At 42.4% G+C, this 12,581-nt stretch overlaps 1 protein-coding gene across 1 annotated transcript in view; it reads left to right on the plus strand.

Annotated features, from left to right (window-relative positions):
• Positions 1–12,581, plus strand: part of LOC103917716 (chromosome unknown open reading frame, human C4orf22) — a 183,957-nt gene that overhangs the window by 155,403 nt on the left and 15,973 nt on the right. The window lies entirely within an intron of this gene.

Raw genomic sequence — 12,581 nt, forward strand, 5'->3', positions numbered from 1 at the left:
TATTCGTTCACGGGACAGTAGATGTCAGTAATGAGGCAGAGATACCAAAATCAGCGCTACCTGAGATGGGAAGCAAAAATCCTGATTTTATGCTTTTAAATGACAGGGATGAACAGATAGTTGCTGTTTATGTGACTGAATTAAGAACAGGAGTGAACGTAACGTTGTGTCTGCTTTGCATGTTACGTCCTTTCTACATAATAGGATTTTATTAGTGACTCATAAATAAGCCTTCAAAATCATTGTCGTCGTATCCAATAAGAAATGTCACTGTTGTATCCAGTAGGTGTGCTTAGTCCTGGTTATTCTGAGTTGAAAAAGTCTCATTTAACATATGCTTCAACCTCTGTTTCCTTTCCTTGTGTCAAAACTAGGGTACACTGCAAACTTAATGGACAGCTCAGTGTGTTCATTCCTTCTAGTGATAGAATATAGCTTCAGGTGATATTTCATTTTACCTCTTTGATAAAAAAAATAGAGGGGGGGGAATAGAGCATTACTTATATTCTAGTTATAAAACTCCACGTATAATCCATTTAAAACTGCATTTGAACTTTCCAGCTGAACATAAAGGGAAGTCCAGATAAAGCATACGCAGTGCCAGGAAGGGTAGTTTGGTTTATTTTTATATATATATGTATGTATTAATGTATGCACTGTAGTTAATGAGATTCATATACAGATAAATAAATATATATAACTATACCTATATATACTGAAGTCTTGCTACATTGTACACTGGCTAAAGAAAAACCCTTCACTTTATGGTTAAATGATGTGGTTCTTGATGCATCGCATGTACAAATTGGCTTTTCGTGAAAGCCCCAGCACGTCACAGAAAATCTCTAACCACACTTATGTATCCCATGGTTCATTGGAGTTGCCAAGTGCCCCATTTTGCATCAGTTAGGTGTCTTCAGAGCAGCACGCTTCATTCCCACCATGGCTCTTATGGTTAACATTGAGAATGTTATTGGGCAGATGGAAGACAGGTATGAAGAAGCCCAGGAAGAAAGACTTGGCTAGTACGGTACTGATTTAAAGAATCTCGTTGGCAGAGAACTTACCACGTCCCCTGAAAACCTTTTTATTGAGTAGACAAAAACATCCTGTTTCTTGGTTGGAGTCTTAAATTTGAACTTCACCTGCTAGATCCTGTATTTGTAGTTGCATGACGGGTTAAATACAGCTTTAGGATTAGACAAGTTGTAATTACATAGGCTGTCATCAAAACTGTCTTCAGCCATTATTCAGTAATCTAAACAGAATTTTCTTACAGGTAATTGTACATTTAATGGTCATCCCCCACCTTGGCAGTGTTGTTCCTGTGCCTCTTAGTTTTCTACCCAGCTTCTTCAAAATACAATCACAGAATAGTTTGGGTTGGAAAGGACCTCTAAAGGTCATCTGGTCCAACCCCCGTGTGTCAAGAACATGTCAAGTGTGTCAAGAATGCTGTTTGCGAATGGGGATAATTTGACTGTGTATAATTTTGTGCCTTCAGCTTTGAATCTCTTGTCGAGCTCCAAATCTAAGTCTTATCATCACATTTTTCTTCCCTGGATGCTTACGCGTTTAGGCAGGTATAAAAATGTCCGTCTGTAGATGGCATATCTACTTCTCAGGCTGAAAGACTGGGTGAATATTTCTGTCAGAAGTGGTTCTTCCTAAAAGTTGTCATATCAGTTTAAGTTGTTCCAAAATGCTGCCTTCTTAAAGAAGAAGTCAGTTTGGGAAACTGCCTCACTCAGAGCTTTACGAAGCCCTTACTCTTGGTCATGTTTACTTTCAGTCCCTTGGGAGATTGTAAATCTTGGATTTTGCAGGAGAGGTTAGTATCTTGTGCAGAGCTGTCAAATTATCTTTTAAATATGGAAATCCATACTTTGCTGCAACACATTTTTTCCTTAGCTGTCTGAGGCTGTCAGAAGATATTAAACTTGGTCTTAAGTACCCTCTGAATCAGATTCTTGTTCACAATACAAAGTAAAAATACTGTACAGTTAAGTTTATGTGACGTTCATACTTTAAATCTGGTGGGTAATATCAGAGGCTCTTGTATTTGATCTACGTGGTTCCTCTGAGTATTTTTGCCATTTTATTGCATTGCCCTATCAAGGGAGTATTATTTATATGATATAATCCTCATTTGGTTCCAGTTTATTAAATGAAAGGAATGTGTTAGGCAGTAAGTTCTTAAGAGGTCTGGAATCTGGACTGTAATTGAATCCATTCACTCTCAGCTAATTTATGTAATCTGATGAGAAACAAGTGTAATACAATTTGTTCAAAGAAAATGGAGAATGTTCACGCTATGGAACAATAGCAGAAAGTTCTCTGAATGAAGAAGCACAGCAAAAGACGAAGTTTGGGCTCCCTTCTGTCTGATCAGTGGTACTTTGAGCATCTGTCCTAGTGAATGAGGATGACGTGACCGTCTTGCAGTAGAATTGTACTATTTCAATTTTGTGTGAAATCCTGCCCTGATTTTTCATTAGTTTTCCGTGGCAGCGTGCTAGATGTGGTATCTTTGATACTGTACGCTGTAGTGTTTTGTCTTCACGCTTGGCCTGTGTGGCTGCAGTGTTTTCATTTCTTCTTGCTGGTGTGCGCATTCTTTTCTAAAACAGAGCCAGGTAAGGAGCCATTTACTGTAGAACACGGGTCCTAGTTTTTCCCCTGAACTAATGGTCTGAAATCACTTACTTATCTCATCAGCAGTGAAACTCATTTGGTTTTGGCCCTGGCACGCATCAGTCTGAGCATGGGAGGTCCGGCATTCAGGGCTTTGTGGTGATGCACCTCGTTTGTGATAGAAGTGCATCATGATACACGGGTGCTTTCAGACATGGCATGTTGTTCTTTGTTATTGGCAAGAACCATCCCATCAGCTTCTGTCCTTCTCCTCTTGTAGTTCAGCTGTGGTCTGTTTTGGCTGCAAGTGGGCGCAGCATTTGGCAGTCATTCATTAACTGGGGTTGGAATTCCCTCCCATTTTATTGTCAGGTATATTCTAAGATACCATCTGTTAATCTGTAAAGACCTGTAGGCCAAATCACGGCCAGCAATACGTTCCTAAGTGTGGGGCGTGAGGCAACTTCTCCCTTCCCTGCTGTACGCCGTACGCTGCAGATTTGAGAGCAATTTACAGAAGAGCGCTGCTCCTACCCCACTTATCCAGGCGAGAGCTGCGAGAGAAGTCGTCACATTTTCACGCTTTGAGGCATGGGCAGTCTCACCGTGCCAGGCAGAAGATGTGCAGAGAACTTCTCCTCCCTCGAGGAGCAGGCGGCGGGAGCCGAACTGAACTCCAGCTGTGCCCCAGCTGCGCCCTGGGAGCAGCGAGGCAGCAGCCACCCACCTGCAGGGGTTGTGGTAATCCCAGAATCCAGCCCGAAGCCTCTGGAAATCGTTTCTCCCCAGCCAGGGCATGCTCTGTGGCTGCCTGTAAATTAATTGATTACAGCAGCTAGAGGTAGGAGCAGATCACCTACAACGGGCAGCATGAGCCTGTACGTGATGGCACCTGTTACTGTGGATCTCCTTCCAGCTTTCAGAGAGCAGGATGTTGAATGGGAGTTAGAGGAAAACAGGCTGTATTTGTTTTGGTGTTTTCTGTTTTGTTGATCAGGAAGGGTTTTTTTTACAAATATAACAGGAGGTTGTCCTTGTGTTGACAGATGCACAGTTAGCCATTTCTCCAGTTGCCCTGATGGTTTGTTTACTTCAGTTGGCTCTGAAAGGGAACCCTTTGGCAACTCACTCTTGGCGTGTATCTGCGGACCCCATTCATTGTCCGTTTGGTGTGTCACTCTTCAGCTACCCCAGCTGATGCAAGAGAAGTCAGCTTCTCAGTAGTGTTGAACGCCTGCAAATCAGAAGCTCATTAGTGTCTCTATCGATCGGATGCTATGGATATAGACCACCAGTTAAGTCCAAACGTCATTTCTGGAAAAAGGTGAAAACATCTGGAGCTTCCAAAATGTGCAGTCTCCAATCTTGGAGAGGATCAGCAGACTCCACCCCCTAATTGGCAGAGATTACCATACTGCTAGTAATATTACAGTGTGAAAGAATTCAGGGTTGAGAAAAAAATACCTCTCTTCAACATTCCAGTTTGGTAAGGACTTTGCCATGACTGATAGAGTAAATTTCATTGGATCTCTTAGAAAAGAGACACTGGTTTCAAACAGTTTGACGAGGGCAATACTTTGTTTTATAGTTCACAAAAAGTAGATATGGTTTTTTTTCAGTTGTTTGTCATCATACTTAACGTTTACAAAACCATCTGGGTCTTTGGTTACAACTGTGTTCTGTGTTTGTTGAACAATATCCCAATAATACCAAGCCAGTTGCTGTTGTGACTTTGGGGAAATGGGTGGCAAAGGGTGTGCAACTACGGAGCCCGGATGAGAACGAAGCCAGTGAAGACTGGTGTCACTCCAGGCATGTCAGCTGGAGCCCTTCTCCAGCCATATGGGGGGAAAAAAATGTTCTTCTCAATGCTTATCTGTAACTCCAGAGCCCTTTCCTTGTATGATGGTATTCATCATATATGAGAGTTAGTGTCCTAACTCACGAGCAGCGTGGCCTGATTTTTGAAGCTTTTCAGTACCTACGCTATTGTTGCTTTCAGTAGTATTTACGGCTTAGTCAGTCACCCGTTAGGTTCCTACTTATGCACGTTGCCGTCTCACTTGTTCGGTATCCAGGATTTTTCATCGTAGTCTTCAAATCTTTTGGAAATGAAGTGATGCCATTGTGCCAACAGGAAGAGTGGCAGTGCAGAAGTCCAGGGGATAATTCTTAACCGCTACTTAGGTATGCAAGGCAACGGAGAGCAAGCGGCAGATAGATGATGCATAGGTAGAAAGGAGAGTACATTCAGACTTGACATCTGCATGTGTGAGGAGAAAATTCCATTGCTGCCAACTCAGTAAATGTTTAATTTGGAGATGTATGCTTCCACATGTGGCTTGTATTTAAATACAGCAAATACTACTTTTCACTTTCAGTTTCTCTCTTTTTTCAATTCCAACTTCAATCTTGTAAGAAAGATAAAGTCTCTTAAGAGGAAAGATTGGCTTTTTACAGCTTTGAACAAGCTAACCATACACATTTGAAATAGGGAAATGGAAATTACAAATCATTGAAATCTTAGGAGAGAAAAAATTGTAACATAGGGGAAAGGCTATCTTGCCCTCCTTGTTAGTGCAGTCGTACTAGCACCACAAAGAACAGAACAGTAGGAAAAACGGCTCAGAAAACAGAAATTGGCCAAGCGTTTGTCTGGAATGTGATTTGGGTTGAAGCTTCTGTGTGCAATTTGAGAATCAGAAATTATTCACGGTCGTTTACGTCTGAAGACAGTGTTATGATGCACAGACAGATGCATAAGGCAATCGGACCTAAACACGATCGCTCTTTCTCCTCTTGCCGATTCCCTGAAAATAAAGGGAACCGTTTTGCAGTACTTCCCTGTGCGTTCACTCATTCCAAGGGAGCTCTGCAGGCCGCGAGACCAAATTCTCTACGTCTTGCCTCACCAGATAGCCACGTATCTTCCCACCGGCCTCAGTTCTCTCTTAATGTGGAACAGAAGTTATACTGAATTAATCTTTGCGATGCTGACAATAGATATGTGCTGGTGCTGTCGTGCTGGTTTTTATCAAGCTCTTGTAAATCGTCTCATTGTTTGCATAAGATTTGCCAGTCAACGTGCTGCAAACCCAGCCACATCCCACGCACGGAGAATGTGCCTAACCCTCTCAAGCTGCATTTTTAAAGGCCCCTTTAAGGTGCCCACCGGAATGGGCTTCCTGGCATGACTGCAGTGTAATTAATAATATTAGAAACAATAACAGGGAATGGGTGAGATCCCAAACAAGGGACCTAATTAGGCATTCACTTAGCTGCTTCCGTATTTAGAGAAACACTTAAAGCACGTATTTACATGTGTTTCCAAGCAAAAACCTGAATAAGGACCCTAGACTGGGGCTTTAATTACTTAATGTGTTTGCACATAAAATGTTAAGAAGCACGTAAGTTAAAATGCAGTGCACTGTGATTAGTTGCATTGTTTATTTAAAATTTACGTTAGAAAGAATAAGTGTGTGAAGTGTGGAGGGAGAGGAGTTGAGGCAGCACAGAGCCAAGCGCAGCGTGTCACCCATCTAGGGCAGCAGGCCTGGCCAGCACACTATAACCTGAACACATCTGCTCTGCCTCTGCAAGAGTAGCTTTAGTTTGCACTGTGGCGGCTGATCTGCGTATTGCTCATTAGTAATGGACATCAAAGGGATGTTTATAATGAAGCTGCAGTGTCCCGTAGTTTTACGAGTACTTTTTTGGAAACTTTGTGCTTTTGATTTGTTGTCCGGACATATAAACGTCGGCCAGAGCACTGTGTGGTGATCCTGAGGCAGCGTGTGATTTCTGCCACACATGGGTGTCTGAGAAACCACTTTTGCCTTCTAGTTAGACCAGGAAATAGCTGTGGCTCAAGTCGGTGTGTCCAGATTTTGTAATGGACAGTTGTATGGAATAACTAGTACTTTCTTCAGTTGCCAACTATATCCTAGTTTCACTATGATGGCAAACTTCTCCTGCGCTGTGTTGATCAGTAATGGTATTGCTTTGGTTGCCAGCTGCTGTAGGTAAAGCTGTGCATTTGTGGCAGACAATGTTAAAGTTTAACTGGAGAATCACGGCGTCTTGCCGTAAACGGAATTTCTCTCTAATGCTTAGCAGGGTAAAGCCCCGGCCCCTGCGATAGATAGCCCATACCTGTGCCTGGCCTAAGAGACCAGAGGTTGGTTCTTGACGGTTAACTTCCAGGAACCAGAATTAATACCGAGGGAGGGATCTGTTGAGGGATCTGTTTTAACTCCTTGGAAAACACTTTGCTCAAAACTTCCAAAACTCGTATCTGGAAAAAACCTAGTATCTTTAAAATGTTCAGGGAGGGCAAGAGAGGCGGAAAGGAGCAGGGAGAGACAAAGAGCAACCCCTAATGAGCTCAGGATAACTCAGCGATTACTGGCTTTTGTGGCTGCGTTTTTCAAGCTCTCCTGTTTGAGCTATGTCAATAATTAGAGATCCAATGAAGGATGGATATGCAACTGGATTTCCCACATCCTTGGTGAGGTCTGAGCAATCAGGTTCTTGAAATAAACATTTGGTTGAAAAATTCCTCAGTACCCCAAACTGAATCTACTTATCTCCTGTGCTGCAGCAGAGGTCTGCACCTAATTTGACCGTGTACAAAAAAGTATTTGCAGTTAAAAGTTCTTTTTCAGTATCACTGTGTTTTCCCTTATTTTTGGATTACTGTGATGCCACGTATTTGTCTTTTCTCCTGCGTGATGCCAATTAATCTTTCTTTGTACGGAAATGTCTTATGCTTTTAATCATTTCACTGCTCTTCCTTAGATCTCATCAGTGAAAAGTAAGTATTTACATAAAAATCAGCAGCGTCTTATAGGATCTTCTTTTCTGGCTGCAATGGGCATGTCAAAGATACTTCATCGAAACCAAGTTCGTGTAATTGCAGTCTTTTTCAGTTTGCTTCTACAAGTGTTCTTGAAAAGGAACATGTGCTTTATAAGCAATGTACACTGACTGTATCACTTCTTTGTGCCACCGTATCGCAGTTCTTACAAGCTTTAAATTGCATCTCTTGAGGGGTATTAGGAAGGTAAAGAAACCAAACTCCTAGCCTCTAGCGGAGATCTGCGTGGATAAAGAATATATTTCTCCTCGCTTCTCTTGATTACTTAAAAAAAAAAGGGAGGAGGATGGGGAGAGAATCTTTTGTTTGTTTGCACTACAGAGTTCATATTTATGTTTGTGAAAATCTTTATGTGATTCACAATAGTGATTTTATTTTCAAAATATCCTGAAGGCACCCAATGCTTATGGAGAGCAGATGGAAGTCTGGTTTGTGAGTCAGTAAGCCTTCAGGAGAAAGCCTGAGGGTTGCGTTTCAGCCTCATCTACTTCAAGACAGGGCAGCTTGCTTAATGCCAACAGGGGGTATGCCAAGTAGGAGTACTGTGTCTCAGATGTAAAATATTGTGAACGTTAAAAAGTGTGTCGTGTCCTTTTTGACGGGGTTTTTTTCCTGTCATCCAACGTACACCTCCCTTCTCTTCGACCATGAAATAAGTGTACGATTTTGTTTTCCTTGTCTTTAGTTTTGTCTTAAATCTTTTCCCAGTTTTCTTGGTCTCTGAATTTCCTTAATTCCCCCGACTCCTTTTCCCCTCTCACTCACAGGTGCTTATGGAGAGCCCACAAAATTGGACATTCCTCTGCGAAGCCTCGTAACAATTCTTTGTGTCTGTGTTTTTCATGGAAACGAGAATCTCTCGCAGTCAAAGCCCCATCGCGTGCTCTCTGATGCCGGGCCGTGGTGTGACAGTGGCAGTGGCACAGCTCTCGCCCAGGGGTGCCACGGTGTCGTTTCAGCAGTTTAGGAGCAGCCCTCCCTGGTTTCAGAGCTTGCAGTTCGGGTCGCGGTGGCCGCTCAGCGTGACACTCGGAGCTTTTCATTTTCCCTTTTATCCCAGGCTTAATGGTTGAGTGGCAGGGAGTTCCCGTGCTTTTCCAAGTGAGCCCAGTGGGGCTTGTTCAGTGCAATCCGAGTCTCGCAGCCCCAGTAAATTCTTCTGGTGCTTTTCCAGGCACTGAAGTATGAGACCAATTTAAGGAAATAATGTAATGCACTGCAATAGTAAAGACACCATACATCTGCATGTGATGACAACTTAACTGCAGGTACTCTATGGGTCCCACAGGTTATTTTTATTATGTCTCTGAAAATGACCACAAGCTAGGAAAGTGACTTAATTCCTTTCACTGATAGGGCATTTTTGGACGGTATGTTTTTCCCCTGCTATGAGTTCTAAATAGGCTATCCCCCCTCCTGCTGGCCCCCTTTCTTGATTAATGCCTGGAGACTATGGATTTAGAATGACATTCCAGGCTGATCTAGTAACAAGGTTTGGATGTGAAAGCTGCGCGTGTCGAGCCAAGCTGGAGTCCTCACTGTGCCAGAAATGCATTGTTTCAGCACTCCGTCTGGGCAGTGCACCTGCACCTACACGCTGGAGCTGCCACCAAGGAAACCTTCCTGCAATCCTGCTACTCATTACATCCCCAGATCAAAATGTTCTTTGTAACGACACGGTATCTGGCTAGCTCCCTCTCCTGCGCTGGTATACCCTGAGGTTTGTGGGATACTGATACCACGGTCTCCAAGATGTTCAAAAGCTCAGATAAACATTTGGTAATATGGATTTATGGCCTTCTGCGCACAGGCAGATCACACATGTTGTAACCACACTGAAAATATTTCCTGAAGAACAGCAGGAGAAAGGGTGGGAGAAGCATGGGCTAGCTTTTAAGGTGGGGAAGGAAAGGTAATTCTTCTCTTCTTAATGCTCTTTGGCGCTAATGGTACCATTTAAAGCACTTAATAGAATTAGTGAGGTAAGGAGAGATGCTTCTTTTTTTTTTTTTTCAGTGGAACAGTCAAACTATTTTTCACATCATATAATACCACATATATCATGTAATGTTACAACATATAATCCCAACCTTTTCAGCTCAAATCTGATACAGAAGTCATAATTTTCACATTTGACACTTTTAATGAAAAACCCACAATTGATTAATCAGGTCTGCTAAAATAAACAAGGAAATAGAAAATGTTTTGATTAATGGAAGCCCTGTTATTTGTTTAAATAATGCTACACTGAACACCAAAGCAGGGATAAAGAATGGGAGTGCTAGTTCTGCTCTATAAATTCCTGTGTGCCTTCAGACTTACATGTCTGAGAGGAGGAGACGCGGTCTCCACGTGAGAGTGTGATATTTGTCTCGCTGACGTTGCATCAGATGACGCCGCACACGTGGATGGGGAGGGCATTTTGGTGGAGGCTATTTGCCGTGCAAGCCCCTTCCCTCATCTGCAGGGCACAGGAACAGTGACAGCCCTTGGCTTCCAAGTGTGCCGGCAGCAGGGGCACGGTGAAGGCTTGGAGCTGTTACGGGCCGTGATTTGCCAGGGTGTCTGCGGTTTTGCCAGAGCATATTTGCATATGTTTAATAGATGGGTGTTGATAGGCTTCCTTCTTCAGTTCTACGGTAACTTTCCACTATGTTCACGTTTCCACTTAAACACTGATACATGCCTGCAAATAACTTTTGAGGTATGTATTTCTTGCAAAATTACAACTTTACATAAAATACTGCAGCATAACACGAATTATGTTGTGTTCTGTACTTGTGAAATTCTGTCTTGAAGGAGATAGGTGACATTTTAAAACAAATGTATAGGAGGCAGGAGTTGTGGTAGCGTATAGCTGTAGTTTGATACATAGGAACTGGTAAGTTTTCTTAACTTTTGCTTGAGAATATCCCTTTTTCTTACTGTTGGACATGTGTTGCGGTTTAACCCCAGCCGGCATCTGAGCACCACACAGCCGCTTACTCACTCTCCCCTCTCCCACGGTGGGATGGCGGAGAGCATCGGAAAAAAAAGAGCGCAAGTGAGAAAACTCGTGGGTTGAGATAAGAACAGTTTAATAATTGAAATAAAATAAAATACGAATACTACTAATAATTCTAAAAAAAGAACAAACAAAGCAAGCGGTGCACGATGCAGTTGCTCACCACCCACTGACCGATGCCCAGCCAGTCCCCGAGCAGCGGCCCCCCCCCCGGCCAGCTTCCCCCCGTTTATGTACTGAGCGTGACGTCACACGGTGTGGAATGTCCCTTTGGCCCGTTTGGGTCGGCTGTCCTGGCTGTGCCCCCTCCCAGCTTCTTGTGCCCCTCCAGCCTGCTCAGTCGGTAGAGCATGGGAAGCCGAAAAGTCCCTGATTTAGTGTAAGCGCTACTTAGCAACAACTAAAACATCGGTGCGTTATCACATTATTCTCATGCTAAATCCAAAACACAGCACTGTACCAGCTGCTAGGAAGAAAATTAACTCTATCCCAGCTGAAACCAGGACAACATGGCAATATTCTGTTCTATATACGACACACACGTTTCCCGTACTCGAAAACATTCAACTACATTAAGCAGATGTGGAAAAACAATGATTACATCAGTTATAAATCATAATATTTGAGAATCCAGCTCAAAACATTAGGGAGGGGAACAACTTAGCTATGTTTTTTAATTTAAAACTGCTAGAAAGTTATGAATCTGCTATAAGTCAAATTTTCCTATTGTTAAACCATTGTGCTCTTCCAGTGTTTTGGGAAGCAATTAATCTTCATTTTTTCTTGTGTACGCCCCACATATACTGTCTTCAAAGAGAGATGTTTCTTGAAAACTTTTTTTGTGATTGTTTTGCTAAGTTCTGGTCTCTATCTTTTGTCCATTGCAGTTTGTAACACTGCTGTCTGTTCTGCCTGGTAGGCAGCTGTTCCCCACCATAGTTGCATTTTTGCTTTTCCCCCTGTCACTTGATCCCTTTCTATGTTAGATGACAATTGTTGCATTTTCTTGCAGTCTTACAACCGTTGTTACTTACCTGTTAGTTAAAATCTGAATAATCTTACCGTAGCTCTCAAGGAACTTTATAGATATGTTCTTTTGCAAAGTATGTAAAAGACTTTGCTGTCTCTGTTTTTATGCTGTGAAACGCTACACGTAGTTAAATGCGAGTTGTTCTTACATTGCTCCTAAATGAGAGATAACTTCCCAGGATTTGCAAATGATGATTCTGAATATCCTTCTTTCAAAAAGAAGCAGCAGCTTTGGCCTAAAAGGGAGTTTTTGCATTCACCTCTCTGGAACGGGGTTTTGTTCATGTGTAATGTGCAGATATGTAAAAGGCAGAGGAGGCTGCTCTCACTGGAGCTTTGTCCTGGACCTGACTGTGATAAAGGCTCTTTAATTTTTTCTTTTCTTTCTCTTAGAATCACAGCCTTTTTCAGACATCAAAGCACCTCGGTGTTGGAGGATGCACAGGAGATGGGGTCCACTCTTACTCTCTGAATACTGCAAAAGCCACTCTGTTCTTTGAGTATTTCTTAAAACATGTAAAAGCGATAAACATGGGACAGAAGTTCAAAACAACAGGGTTTTTTTTTACTATCAAACTGATGAGAGTACTGAACCATTTTCCAGGAAGCCTTCATCTGCGCTTCAGGCTTTACGGGACATTTACTTCTCCTTATTACTGTGCTAATGTTTTCCCTAATAATTATTCTGGGTTTTTTTTCTTGCTATGGTTTGGACAAGTTCAAACCATTGGCTTTCATACTCCTCACTTAAAATGCTTTCATTTGGAACTAACACTAAAAATGGTCTTTTGATTTGTGAAAATCATCTATATGTTAACGAAGAACTGGGATTATTATTTCTGTACTTGCTTCCATCTCTGGCTTTCGATCATTGCACTTGCATCTAAATTCTGTCAAATCTGTTTTCCTATCAGCACTGATGTTTGACACTGAGCAGTGTCTCAGCCGGATGCCTCAGACCCAATTTGCTATTGTCGTGGCATTAATGACATTCTTGGGTTTTATTTCCCATACCCACCAGTTAAATTGCTTTGCCTT

The sequence above is a fragment of the Pygoscelis adeliae genome, unplaced genomic scaffold, assembly GCF_000699105.1.
Source record: "Pygoscelis adeliae isolate BGI_AS28 unplaced genomic scaffold, ASM69910v1 Scaffold316, whole genome shotgun sequence".
Classification (NCBI taxonomy): domain Eukaryota; kingdom Metazoa; phylum Chordata; class Aves; order Sphenisciformes; family Spheniscidae; genus Pygoscelis; species Pygoscelis adeliae.